The sequence below is a fragment of the Phyllostomus hastatus genome, unplaced genomic scaffold, assembly GCF_019186645.2.
Source record: "Phyllostomus hastatus isolate PE091 unplaced genomic scaffold, TTU_PhHast_1.1 phas_contig_150, whole genome shotgun sequence".
Classification (NCBI taxonomy): domain Eukaryota; kingdom Metazoa; phylum Chordata; class Mammalia; order Chiroptera; family Phyllostomidae; genus Phyllostomus; species Phyllostomus hastatus.
This window is the reverse complement of record NW_025333611.1, coordinates 228,924-240,749: the sequence shown is the minus strand read 5'-3', so window position 1 is coordinate 240,749 and position 11,826 is coordinate 228,924.

The following is an 11,826-nucleotide window of genomic DNA, read 5'->3' as shown; positions in this document are numbered from 1 at the left end:
CGGTTCACACATCACGCGTGCTCGGTGGTGGGGGCCCCGCGTGGTGGAGGCTCTTCGTGGCTCACGTGTCACCGCCGCCGGCTCTGGTCTGCGCGGAAGCCATGCCCGCCCCCCCCCCACCCCAGGCCTGGAACGGGGTTCTGCGTGAGCTCGCGTTTTCCTGAGGTGCGAGGCTCGCCGGCCCCCCCGAACTCTGTCTCCCCAAGGCAGCGGTCCAGGCCCCCCGTTGACGGGTGGCGTGGGAGGTGTGGGCACCGGGGTGGGGGCAGGCGGCTCTCACATGTGCTTCCGGGGCCGGAGTTGGGCCTGGCACCCGGGGCCCCGAGTCCCCGGCCGCCCCACACGGGCGCAGAGCGGCCGCACTGGCCGTCTCCCCATTCTGGGCGTCGGAGCTCGGGAACAGGCAGCCCGGGGTCCGGGCTCGGGCCCCTCCGGAGGCCGGCCCGGGGTCGGAGGCCCTGCTGACCCCCTGGTTGTTGGTGGGAGGCCCCGTCCCTCACCACTCGGCCTCTCCGGGGACTTCCCCACAACGTGGCGTCTGGCTTCCCCCAGAGGGTGGGTGGGGGCGGCTGCCGGGCCCTTGGGACCCAGCCCCAGGATGTACCGGCCCGCACACCCTCCTCGTCAGAACCGAGCGCCAAGGGCGGCCCACGTGGGGGAGGGCGGGATGACCGTGTGCCCCTCGAGGGAGGGTGCTGGGGACAGCCCTTGAGGCCGGTGCCCTTGCCCCCGATCTCTTGCCCCCGCCCAGTGGCTCGGGCTGTGAGGCAGAGCCTGGCTGCACCCCGGGGCCCCGACGTGGGAGACACCCCACCGTCCCGGGCGAGACCTGGTCCCACGTCACGGGGGAGAAACCGGAGGTGGGTGCCGCCCGCCACCCCGTGTGGCAGCCTGGACCCGGCCGGGGTCAGTGGCCAGTCCCTGTGTGGACGTGGGACGCAACGGGGCGGCTGCAGACACACCGCCCTGTGGACGCGTTCAGGCCCCGCCCTCCCAGCTGCGCTGCTTTGAGCCGCTGGGGTAGTGGCGGTGGGTCACAGCAGCCACGGGAAGCCCTCCCGAAGCCGGGGGGGGGGGGCGGCTGCAGGGAGCCTCTGCCCTTGGGAGGGGCACGGGCCACAGCAGCGCCCCCCCCGGCCGGGCACTGGGCCCGGGCCCTGGGGCGCCAGGCGGGCACAGACCCATCTTGTGGGCCCGTGAAAGCCGGCTGTGTGCACCCGGGCAAAGCCCACAATCCGGGCGATTGTTCCTGCCCCATCTCCGGCCCCAGGGCCGTGCCCGGGGCCCCGGGAGGAGCGGATGCGAGGCCCTGCCCACCCTTGGTGTCCTGGGGGCTGCGGACGGGCCACACGGCGCCCACGTCCTGCCCCAGCCCTTGGGCGTCCCTGTGCCTCTCCGCTGCTCTGGGGGGCTTGGCGTGGACACCCCGCCCCGAGGCTGCTCCTGGGGAGGGTTCGGGTGAGGCCGGGGACGGCCTCACGAGCACGTGCCCCCCAGCTTCCCACCGGGGGTCTGGGGGCCCAGCGTCCCACCGGGTGGGCCCCTCGGCGGACGGTCCCCAGCTCACTGCACCCTGTCCCCGCCCGTGCTGGCAGACCCCAGGGTGGGCATTTCCCTCTGGCACCCAGGGGCATCTGGAGAGGGCTGCTCCTGGCCCAGGAGACCCGCTCTGACTGGGGGTCCCAGGTCCTGCCTCCCAAAGCCTCTCGCTGCCTCCACTGGGGCCCCGGCAGTGGCCTGGGCCTCCTCAGGAGCAGCCTGTCCCCAGCCGCTTCCAGGAAGCCTCGGTGCCCGACGGCGCCGACCTCCGCCCTCTCCTGGACCTCTCGGGACGAGAGCAGAGAGGAAGCTGGTGACTCAGTTCTCTGTCGCAGCCGCACGTCCGGTGGGCAGGCCGTTCTCCAGGGGCCGCCTGGCCCGGTCCCTGCTCGGAGCTCCCCGGGCAGGGGCACCTTTGCTAGGTCTCTCAGCCTGGGCCCAGGGACCCCAGGCCCCCGGCACGCCCGGGGGCTGTGGCGCCCTCAGAACCTCTGCCCCGGGACTGGCTGACCGGCGCCCGTCCTGCACCTGCCTGCCTCCAGGCCGCCGGCCGGCCGTGCGGCTCCCACCTCCCCGGCCAGGCTCTCCCTCCCTGCCCAGGCTGCACTTCAGCCTGGCCCCCCCCACCCCCCCGCCCCGGCCTCCTGCACGGGGACCGTTCCAGCCCCGCAGGACACAGAGCCACAGGCCTCAGCACCTCACCCGCCCCACTCCCTGGTCCTGTTCCCACGAGCTCCGTGGCGTCGAGCTCCCCGTCTTCTCTGGGCCGGCCCGGCCCGTCCGCAAGGTGGGGACTCTCACCTGCTGAGACCATCTGCACGGGGGACGCGGGGTCGGCGGGGGCCTGGGGCGGGCGTGCGGCTGCCGTGCGGACGGCACGGACCACGTCGCCTCCGGGAACACGTCCAGCACGGAGCCCGGGTGCCCCGTCCTCTCGGCCGCTGGGCGGCCCGGCAGGCCCCTCCCCGCCCCCACCCCGGCGGCCGCAGTGTCCCCCGGAAGGACAGCTGCTGGTGACACATCCCCTCCCCCGCCTTTGGCTCAGGGGGCCCACCTCTCGCGGGGCTGGCCTCTGAGGGTGTCAGGTGAGGGCGCCCCGGTGCTGCAGGGACCCCGAGCGTGGAGGTGACAGGCGTGTCCTCGACACCCACGAGCTCGCCCGTGGTGCGGTTTGTAGGTGCTCGCGCCCTCGCCGTGGAGGGCGAGGTGGGAGTGGCCGCTGAGGATCCCGCCGGCCAGGGCCCGGCTCTGCCCAGCGGTGCCGGGGCTCTGCCGGGGCTCAGACACCGGGGCACACGGAGCTGTGGCCCTCGGGCCCCAGCCGCTCCGGCAGGGACACAGGGCCCCTGTCGGCCTGGGCGCAGCTGTCCCCCGGCCCCACGCACACAGTGAGCACTCAGACCCGTGCTGAGCGACGGCCTCTACACCCACACAAAACCTCGCGGGCGTTCAGCCGGGCGGAACCGGAGAGCAGGGCCCGCCGTGCCTCGCCAGGCCACAGCGGGGCCGCCAGCGCGGAGGCTGGAGTGCCTGCTGCGCCCCCGGCCGCGCCCCCCCCCGCCCCCCCGTCACTCCTCCACACCTCGGAGTCGGAAGGAAGGTCTGTTTTGCTTTTGCCGAGACCACCAAGGCCTCACCCAGAACAAACCCCAGACATTCCGCGTGCTCCCGAGGAGGGAGCCCGGGTCACACACCGAACTCCTGGCAACACCTGCGTTTGTTTCCCTTTTTATCAAAACAGACCCTGATGGGAAGTTCACGAATTTAGATGTCCTGTGTGAGTTCTGCACGTCGGCCTGTCCCCGGTGTCCCCGCACGGCTGTCCTTGTGCAGGTGGCCGCCAGGAGGGGTGAGGATGGCTGAGGCCAAGTCGGTGGTCGCAGACCACGGGGTGTGGGGGAGGCGGTGGCCGCACCCTGGACACTGGGGCTTGGACACTCTGGTCTGTGGAGAGGGGCCTGAGGGCGGGTCGGGAGGCGGGCCAGGGGCGTCAGCCAGAGCCAGCCCCGCCCAAGCTGGACAGGGGCTTTGTCCAAGGTCCCTCCCCGTCCCGGCTGCGGGCACCTCAGCCAGGGCAGTTGTCTCGGCTCTGCCTGCCGCCTCCGCGTGTCCCAGCCCCCCCCCCAGCTTCCTCTGGTCTCCTGCACCACTGCCCCCCGAGCGCACCCCGACCCCGTGCGCCGAGGCTGAGCGTGCTCCGGACACCCCCCCCCACCCCCGCAGCCCCAGGGACCGCTCTCCAGGTCGGGCAGGAGGAGCTCGGAGAAGGGGAGTTGGGCCCAGGCCAGGGCCCGGGGCCCGGAGGACCCTACACCCCCGAGAGCCGGCGCACCCTGTTTCTGCCCAGGCGTGGCCTTCTCTGCCAGGAGCTGGCTGGGACCCCGCTGACCCTGCCCTCCTGGCCTGTCCCTGGCCATCAAACTCAGGAGGGCTGGCCGACTCCTGCACAGAGGGCACAGCTGTGCAGAGCAGGCGCCCGGAGACCAGGGGAGGAGGCCAGGCGGCAGCGTGCTGGGCCGCGGTGCCCTGCGGGGGCTTCGTCCGCCCCGACGGTGGCTCAGCCTGCCGGGCCCCACGCTGTCTGCCTGCCGCCCTGGTGCTGGGTCGCAGGCCCGGGCACAGCTGGCCAGCTGCCCCTCTGGGACCTGTCCTGAGGCCAGTTGCCTGGCCACGGCCACTTCCCGGCTGGGACCTGGGGAGGGCACAGGGGGGCCGGGCCCATGGTGGCCCTGGGTCCCCCAGAAAGAACTCACGATGGCTCATGGCGTTTCACCAGTGGTCACCGTGGGGTCGGGGGGCTCAGGGCAAACCAGACTGATCAGCCCGGCGCCCCCGAGCCGCCCAGTGGGGCGGGGGCACAGCACTCAGGCGGCGAGGTCGGAGCCCCTGCTTCGGCAGGGGGGTGGGGGGGGTCCTGGCCAGGGCGGCAGGGACGGAAGGACATGTGTGGGGGCCCAGGCCTCTCCCGAGGGCGGGCAAACCCCTGGGGATGCTCCCCCGCACCCCCCCCCAAGCCTCTCCCCAAGTTCAGCCCTTCGCCCGCGTTGTGGACAGAGGTGCAGGCCCGCGGGTGCCCTTTGCCCGGCCACCGAGTCCGCAGCTGGGCAGGGAGGGTGCGGGGCTGGCTTTGCACTGTTGGGGGTCACGGCGGCTCTCTGGGGGCCGACCCCTCCAGGGCGGCTCTGGGCCCTAGAGCGACCTTGGGAGCAGCAGGGGGTGGGGCAGGGCTGCCCCAGGGGACAGGGTGGCCTCGTCTGGACTCTGTCCTGCTCTCAACACCTGCGGGCCGCACCCGGTCCAGCCTCTCGCCAGGGCCACAGCCTGGCCAAGTGCGGTCGCGGGAGCTGGGACCCGCTACAGGCGCGCAGGGGCGCGAGGCGGGCAGGTGGAAGGACTCCGGAAACCGCGGAATGCTCCCCAGACGGGAGTGGGCGGTGCTGGGAGGGGCGCGCCCCCTCCCCCGGGGAGGCTGCGGGGACAGCACCTGGCCTGGCCCAGTCACTTCCTGAAGCTGGAAAAACAGGCCCTGAGGTGCGGCGGGGCGGGTGGGACTCGGGCTGCTCTGGGCCGGCGGCCAGGAGGTGGTGCTGGGACTGGCCTTCCCCTGCCGGCTGGGGGGTGGGGGTGGGGGAGGTTCTGGAGGAAACCCCACCCCGGGCGGAGGGCACCTCCTCCTCCTGCCCCGCCCACTGGGTGCAGGGAGGAAATCCCCGGGACTGCAGGTCGGAGTGAGGGGTTGGCACTGGGGGGGTGGGGGGGGTGGGCAAGGATGAACCCAGAGGGAAAGAAAAGGGGAAGGAAGAGGGAAGAGAGGAGGGGGGGAGGGCGGAGGGGGAGGGGAGGCGGAGGAATTGAAAGTGCATTCCAGACGGGTGACAGAGCTCTGCAGCCGGTGGGTGGGGAGGGCGGGCCAGGGCTGAGCTGCCCTTCTCGGGAAGGCCCCCGGGACCGCTGCCCTCTGGGGCCGATAAGACGGGCGGGGCCGCTGGAAGGAAAATTCCTGGCCCGGGAGCCCCACGCTGGCTGCCACCCTCAAGGCTCTGTCCAGATGCCACCTCTTCCTTGAAGCCTTCCTGGATTCCTCCTTGGCCCCTGGTCCCAGAGGTGCCCTTGGGGGACCTGGCTCCCTTCCCATCAGACATGGGCAGGGTCGGAGCTCAGACACTGAGACAGGCAGGAGCTCAGGAACTCGCGGGTGGTCCGCACGGGCTGGCCTCCGGGGGCCTCACGGACCCCAAGGGACTCCCTCTGGTCGGTCGGGGGCGGGGGGGCGGTTCCCAGCACCCACCCTGGGCGTCTTGGCCCCACCCCTGAGTGGGGCCGGCCGGGCCTTGCTGGGTGGAACTGACAAGCCCGGGTCCCCGGGTCCCCTGCGCGCCGGGTGCTGTCCCAGGAGCTGCCGAGACTTGCTGCCTCCTCCCGCGGCGTCAGCCCCCGCTTCTGCGCCGGTGCAGCGGGGGCTCCGGGGCGCAGGACGTGGTGAGGCCTGGGCCCCGCAGGCTGCTGTCTGCAGGTGGGTCCTCGCTCTGCCTCTGCTGGGAGGGGCCAGGCCAGGTGTGCAGGGGACTCCCTTCTCGAACCCAGAGCCGGTGGTGGAAGCGCCGGGGGTCCCGGGAGCTGGGCGGGTGGGGGTTCGGGGAGGGGGAGCCTTAAGGAAATGCTAAGCCAGGCCCCCGCCAGCACCCATTCTGGGAAGGGGCAAGTGCCCTTCACTGGACAAGGCCCCGCCTGGCCCAGGCCTCGGGGGCCACATCCTGGGGGCTTAGGGGGTCTTCTGGGCCCTGGCACCTTCCCTGGGAGGCGGAGGCAACGGCGGCGCCGGGCCCCCCGCTGTGCCCTGACAGGTTGCTCTGCTCCTCCGTGTGCGGGCTAAACCCTGGCGAACCCCCGAGTCAAGGGGGCACCGGCCTCCAGGAGCCCCAGCGTCGTCCCCCCCCCGCCCCCGGGCAGCAGGGCTGGTCTGGGTGAGCAGGAGGGTGCTGTGGAGGTGACGGAGGGACTTCTGAGCACAGGCCAGCGCGGACACTCGGCCCTCGAGGAAGCCGGGGGCCCGTGGCGAGGACGTGCGGGCACCCACGAGGCCTCCGGCCCTCGGCTGAGCTGGCGGCCACCTGGGCAGCAGGCCCCGCTGCCACCATGACACTAGTGGGGCGGCCTCGAGGGTGGACCCGCCCAGCTGGGCCGCCCCCGACACGCCGGCCCCGGATGCCGGGCCGCCCGTCTTTGCTCGGTTTTCCTCCTTGGGTCCCGGGTAGCCCGCGCTCAGTGCTGACACGGAGGTCCCAGTCCTTACTGGCTCCTCCGTGGAACATGCTGGAAAGAGAACCTGGAGTCCCCCCCGGTGCTGAGCAGCCCTCGCGCCGGGCCCTGCTGTCGCGCTGGGGCTCGAGGCCTCGGCCACCTGGGCTCCCGTGACCCCGAGACGGGGGGGAGGGGGGGGGGCGGCACTGCTTCCGAGGCCAGGGGCGGGGGGCGGGGAAAGCCGGCGGCCCCCTGTAACAGAAGTGTCGTCCCTGGGCTGGCGGCCGCGTCTGCTCTCTGCCCCCTGGGCCCCGCCCGAGGAGCCTGGTGGGAGCCCACGGTGTCGACAGCCTGTTCTCCGCCAGGAAGACGCTTCCTCATGCGGGGAGCCCACGGAGGGGGGGTGCTGGCGGGGCCTGTCCCTGCCCGAGTTCTGGCTCCCCCCCACCACGGGGGGTGCTGCTCCAGCATCTTCTGGTGCAGGGGACCTGCCGGGGCGGGACCAGGGTGGGGTTTGGGGGGCGGCAGGGGTTGGGAGAGTCAGCCAGGGCTCCTGGCTGCAGGGTGTGGGGTTCGGGCTCAGGGTCCGAGCGGCCGGAGGACGGGCCCGGGGCCAGAGCTCGGTGGGTCCAGGTCGGGGCGCCTTGGCCGTGTTGAGGCTGACGAGTCAGACGCTGCAGGTGACAGACACGCGGACTCTCGGTCAGCGGGCCTGGAAATAACGGCGGCGTGACCGCCGCTGGGCGCTCCAGTGCCCGGTGGCTTTCTCGGGTTCCCCTGGGTGCAGGGCACGCGCTCACCGGGGCTGCCCCCAAGGGCTGCGAGGGCCGAGCTCCCGCTGCGGAGGTGCACGGCGGCCGGAGGCACCGGGCCAGGGCGACCCCGCGGGCTGTCCCCGACCCCAGGGGCGTGTGGGGACTGTGGGGTCGGGGAGGGTGCTCCCTGCTGCGGGTGGAGCCCTCGGTGCCAGAACGCCGAGGGGCCGGGCTCAGGCGCACACGCACACCTGGGCCCGCCACCCCGTCCCCTGTCCTGAGGGGACAGGGACGCTGGGACCCACACCCCCGTGTCCCCGTGGGGGCGGCTCTGTGGCCGCCCCACCCTCTTGGAGGCTCGTGAGAGGTGGGGCACTTGCCAAAGTCTGCACCGGAGCAGGGGGTGGGGCCGCCCGCAGGCCTGGACCTCCTCTGGGCCTTGGGCCTGGGCTCCTGCCTGCCTGCCTGCCTGCCTGCGTGGACCCGCCCCCCTGCTGCGGAGCGGGCACTCAGGACGACACTGAGGACCTGCGTGCGGCCGTCGTGCTGTCCCCACAGAGGGGCTGCCCGGCTGCAGAGAGGCTGCAGGCCGCCCACACCCCGCAGAGGTCCCGAGGGAGGGTCACGGCAGGACAAGGATAAGATTATCTGAGTACTTTGCTCCCTGCTGTCGGGAAAAACAGCCCCAGGTGGAAGTGCTGCTCCAGCAGTCACGGACGGGACGGGGGTTTGCAAGTTCACGCGTGGCCGCCCCAGCCCCGTCAGGGGCGAGAGCGCAGGCGGCCGTCCCCGAGAAGGCAGGACCCTGCCAGGGCTCCTCAGGACCCAGTGAGCCCTGAGATCCGGCGCCTGCCCTGTGCTGGCCAGGGCGCACGATGGACTTCTCTGCCGGGAGGGCGGAGCGCAGGGGACCCAGCACGTCCTGGCCCTGGGTCCCCCCAGCCGGGCCTGTGACGTGCAGCTTCGATGCTCCAAACGGCATGGGGCCTGGGGGGTGTCGGCGGGGGGCTGCTGCTCTCCCTGGGAGAACCAGGGAGAGGAAGGCTGAGGGCTGGTCCTGGAGATGCGGTCTGGGCCTTTTTTTAAAATTGACTTTCACAGAGAGAGAAAGACATCAGTTTGTTGTTCCACTGACTGATGCATCATTGGTTGAGTCTTGCATGTGTCTTGACGGGGGCTCAAACCTGCAACCTTGGCGCGTCAGGTGAGCTCTGATCAACTGAGCCACCAGGCCGGGCCCGGGCTGCGTCTGGGTCCAGCTGCACCTGAAGCCGATCACTCCAGAGGAGCCCGGTGGTGATGGAACCGCCACCTTCTGTTTCCTGGGGCCACTTTGCATGGGGCCTTGGTCACAGCAAGCAGGAGCCCTCGTGTCTGTGGACTGGGAGGGCGAAGTGAGCTGTGGCGTCTCTTCTTGTCAGGAAGGGGCTGCTGCAGGGCTCCTGCCCCGAGGCCCCCAACAAGGACACGGGGGACGCCTGCCTCCCTCCCAGCTCCCCGGCCAGGGCGGCGGGGGCGGCACCAGGAACTCAGGGGCCAGCCGTGGCCCCTGCTGCTGGCGCGTCCCTGTCACAGGAGCAGCGGCTGGGTTTCATCGATGAGTCGCACAGACACAGCGCCAGCCCTGGGCCGGCGGAGAGAAGCAGCCTGCAGCCCCGTGCCCAGGCCCAGGCCCAGGCCCGCCGAGCTCACGCCTGGAAGACAGACGCTGGGCCCAGACGGGGCAGGTGCGGCAGGCACGGCGTCCTCGCCCGGAAAACTGCCCTCTGCGCCAGCCAGTAACCCAGGGGACACCAAGGCTCCAAGCTGCCGCACGGCTCAGGGCGCCCAGCCCTGAGGCTGGGGGCCGGTAGGCCTGACCCCTGGTCCTGCTGGTCTGCAGGACTCCGACGCCTCTCTGGGGGGCAGTTCTGCCCTCCCCCGCCCCCCACTCACTCACAGGGGCTCCACCGGGCAGCCTTGAACTCGGAGTGTCTGCACTGGTGCCCGAAACTCATTCAAGCCCCAGGGCAGGTTATATTTTATAGTAGCCACATTAAACGAAGGAAAAACAAACAAGTTAAACTAATTGTAATCACACTGTTTATTTAAGTCAATATTTAAAAAATGTTATCATTGCAGCCCTGGCTGGTGCGCCTCGCAGCACCAGCCTGCGAACCAAAGGGTCACAGGTTCAATTCCCACTCGGGGCACATACCTGGATTGTGGGCCAGCTCCCCAGTAGGGGGCGCACAAGAGGCAGCCACACATTGATGCTTCCTTTTCTCCCTCTCTTGAAAAAATGAATACAATGTAAAAACTACCATTTCAACATGTGATCGATACAGGGATCACTGGTGAGAAACGTCACGCTCTTTGCGTGCATGCTAAGGCCCAGTCCGCCGCAGCCCCGCCTCCGATGCCGCCACTGGAGGCCCCCGCTCGGGACCGTCCCGCTCTCGCCTGTGTTTCCTGAGGCCACCAAGCACCCCGTGTCGTAGGTCACCATCCAGAAAATGTCTAGGTCGATCATGGGCTATGTTATGTGCCGCTTCTGTGTGTGTTTTCAGAAGATGAGCGAAAACCACTCGCTGAGGTGCTGCAGACTCCGAGAAGCCTCCTTGCCTGCTGGTGGGCGTCTCCTCTCTGGGCGGCCTGAGCCCTAATGGTGGGGGCCCCGGGCGCCCGGAGACGGTGCCTTAATTAGCACCCACCCCGCGCGTTTGATCTCCGGCAGCGGGGCCCACGCTGAGGCTGCTCCTGGGCTGACTGCCCTGAGCCCAGAGAGCCGAGCCCAGAGAGCCTCGCCCGGAGGCAGAGGGGGCCGGGTCGGCTCATCGGCACAAACTGCCCTGAAACTGCCGGGCACCGGTGCGGGCCTGGGCTTGGGCGCCCTGCTGGCCCCCACCTGCACGACCCAGGTGCCGGCAGCGGGGCAGCTGTGCCCTGCCTTGGGTCACAAAGGCGCCACCCCTGTGCACGTGCGTATGAGCCCGTGCACACAAGCGTGTGCACTGCTGGGGGGCAGCCTTGCGTGCAGGGTTATTGGTCCCCCATTTTCCAGATGAGAGAACTGAGACTCGGGCAGCCCATGGACAAACATGCCAACAAGGTCGAGGGGCAGAGGGCAGCCAGGCCTGGGTGTGGCCCTCCCCATGCCCCGGGCCCCTGGGACTGGGGATCAGGTGGGCGTGGGCTCCAGGGCTCCTGGCAGGACTGCCTGTGGCCACGCCGCCCCCCCCCCGCACTCCCGTCTGTGAGCTGCAGGGCAGATGCCCCCCGAGGGCCCTCAGAGCCTCCCCAGAGCCTGTTGGGGGCACAGGAGCCGCTGCCCGCCTGGCATGGCGTCTCATCAGCCCTGGGACCCTCTCTGAAGTGGGTGTCAGGGCCAACGTCGGCACACGCCACAGGAAGTGCCGGGCCACAACAGCCCTCCGCAGAGGCTCACTGCCTCCCTCCAGCCCCGCGTGGCTCTGAGCAAGGGACTGGGCCCTTCCTGCCCCTCCTTGGGCACCCGGAGCGGATGCCCAGCCAGTCACCTCAGCGGCGTGGTGGCTGGCCCCTGTCTCCACTTATTTGGAGCCTCTGACTCACCTTGACTGTGGACCCGTGGGCACCTAAGGCAAGGTGGGGACACCCAGAAGCAGCAGCTCCAGCGGGCGACTGGACCTCCCCGGAGGCCTGGCACACCTCCACCTCCCACCAGCCAGCGTCTCCCCATCCTGGAGATGCCCCCCGAGGCCCCTCCTGCCGCCAGGGGCCCTCCATCTGGCCTCCCCTGACGCCTGCCTGTGGCCAGGGGTTTCCTGCTGGCGGAGACCCAGGGGCCCTAGGCCCTGCCCGGCCCCCCGCCCACAGGGCCTGCAACAGTGCCAGAGCCTCCTGGGCCTGCAGTATATTTAGCCTCATTATCAAATGTTTGCAGCGATCCGTGTGAACCTAATAGCGCTGGAAGGGAAGCTGGATTCCGGGCAGGAGGCAGCACGTGACCACGCCTGAGCGGCCGGGAACGGCCGGAGGGCTGGGCAGGTGCGGTGCCCCCAAGGGCCAGGCCCCAGGCGGCGGGGAAGGGCCCCTCTGGGCCGAGCGCCCCGCAGCCGCCGACTCCCGCAGCCCCGCCTCCAGGGGCCGAAGTGAGGGCGCTGGAGCCCGAGTGGGCGGGGCGTTGAGGAGGCTCGGGGTCCGGAGAGCAGCCCCGCGGGAGTGGTTGGTTCTCACCCAAGTAGGTGACCTCTCGGTCCAGTTAGTTCAATGGTCTCCATTTCCCGTTCTCGTGAACACAGCCTCTGCCAGTTTCTTCCGAGGACGGGGC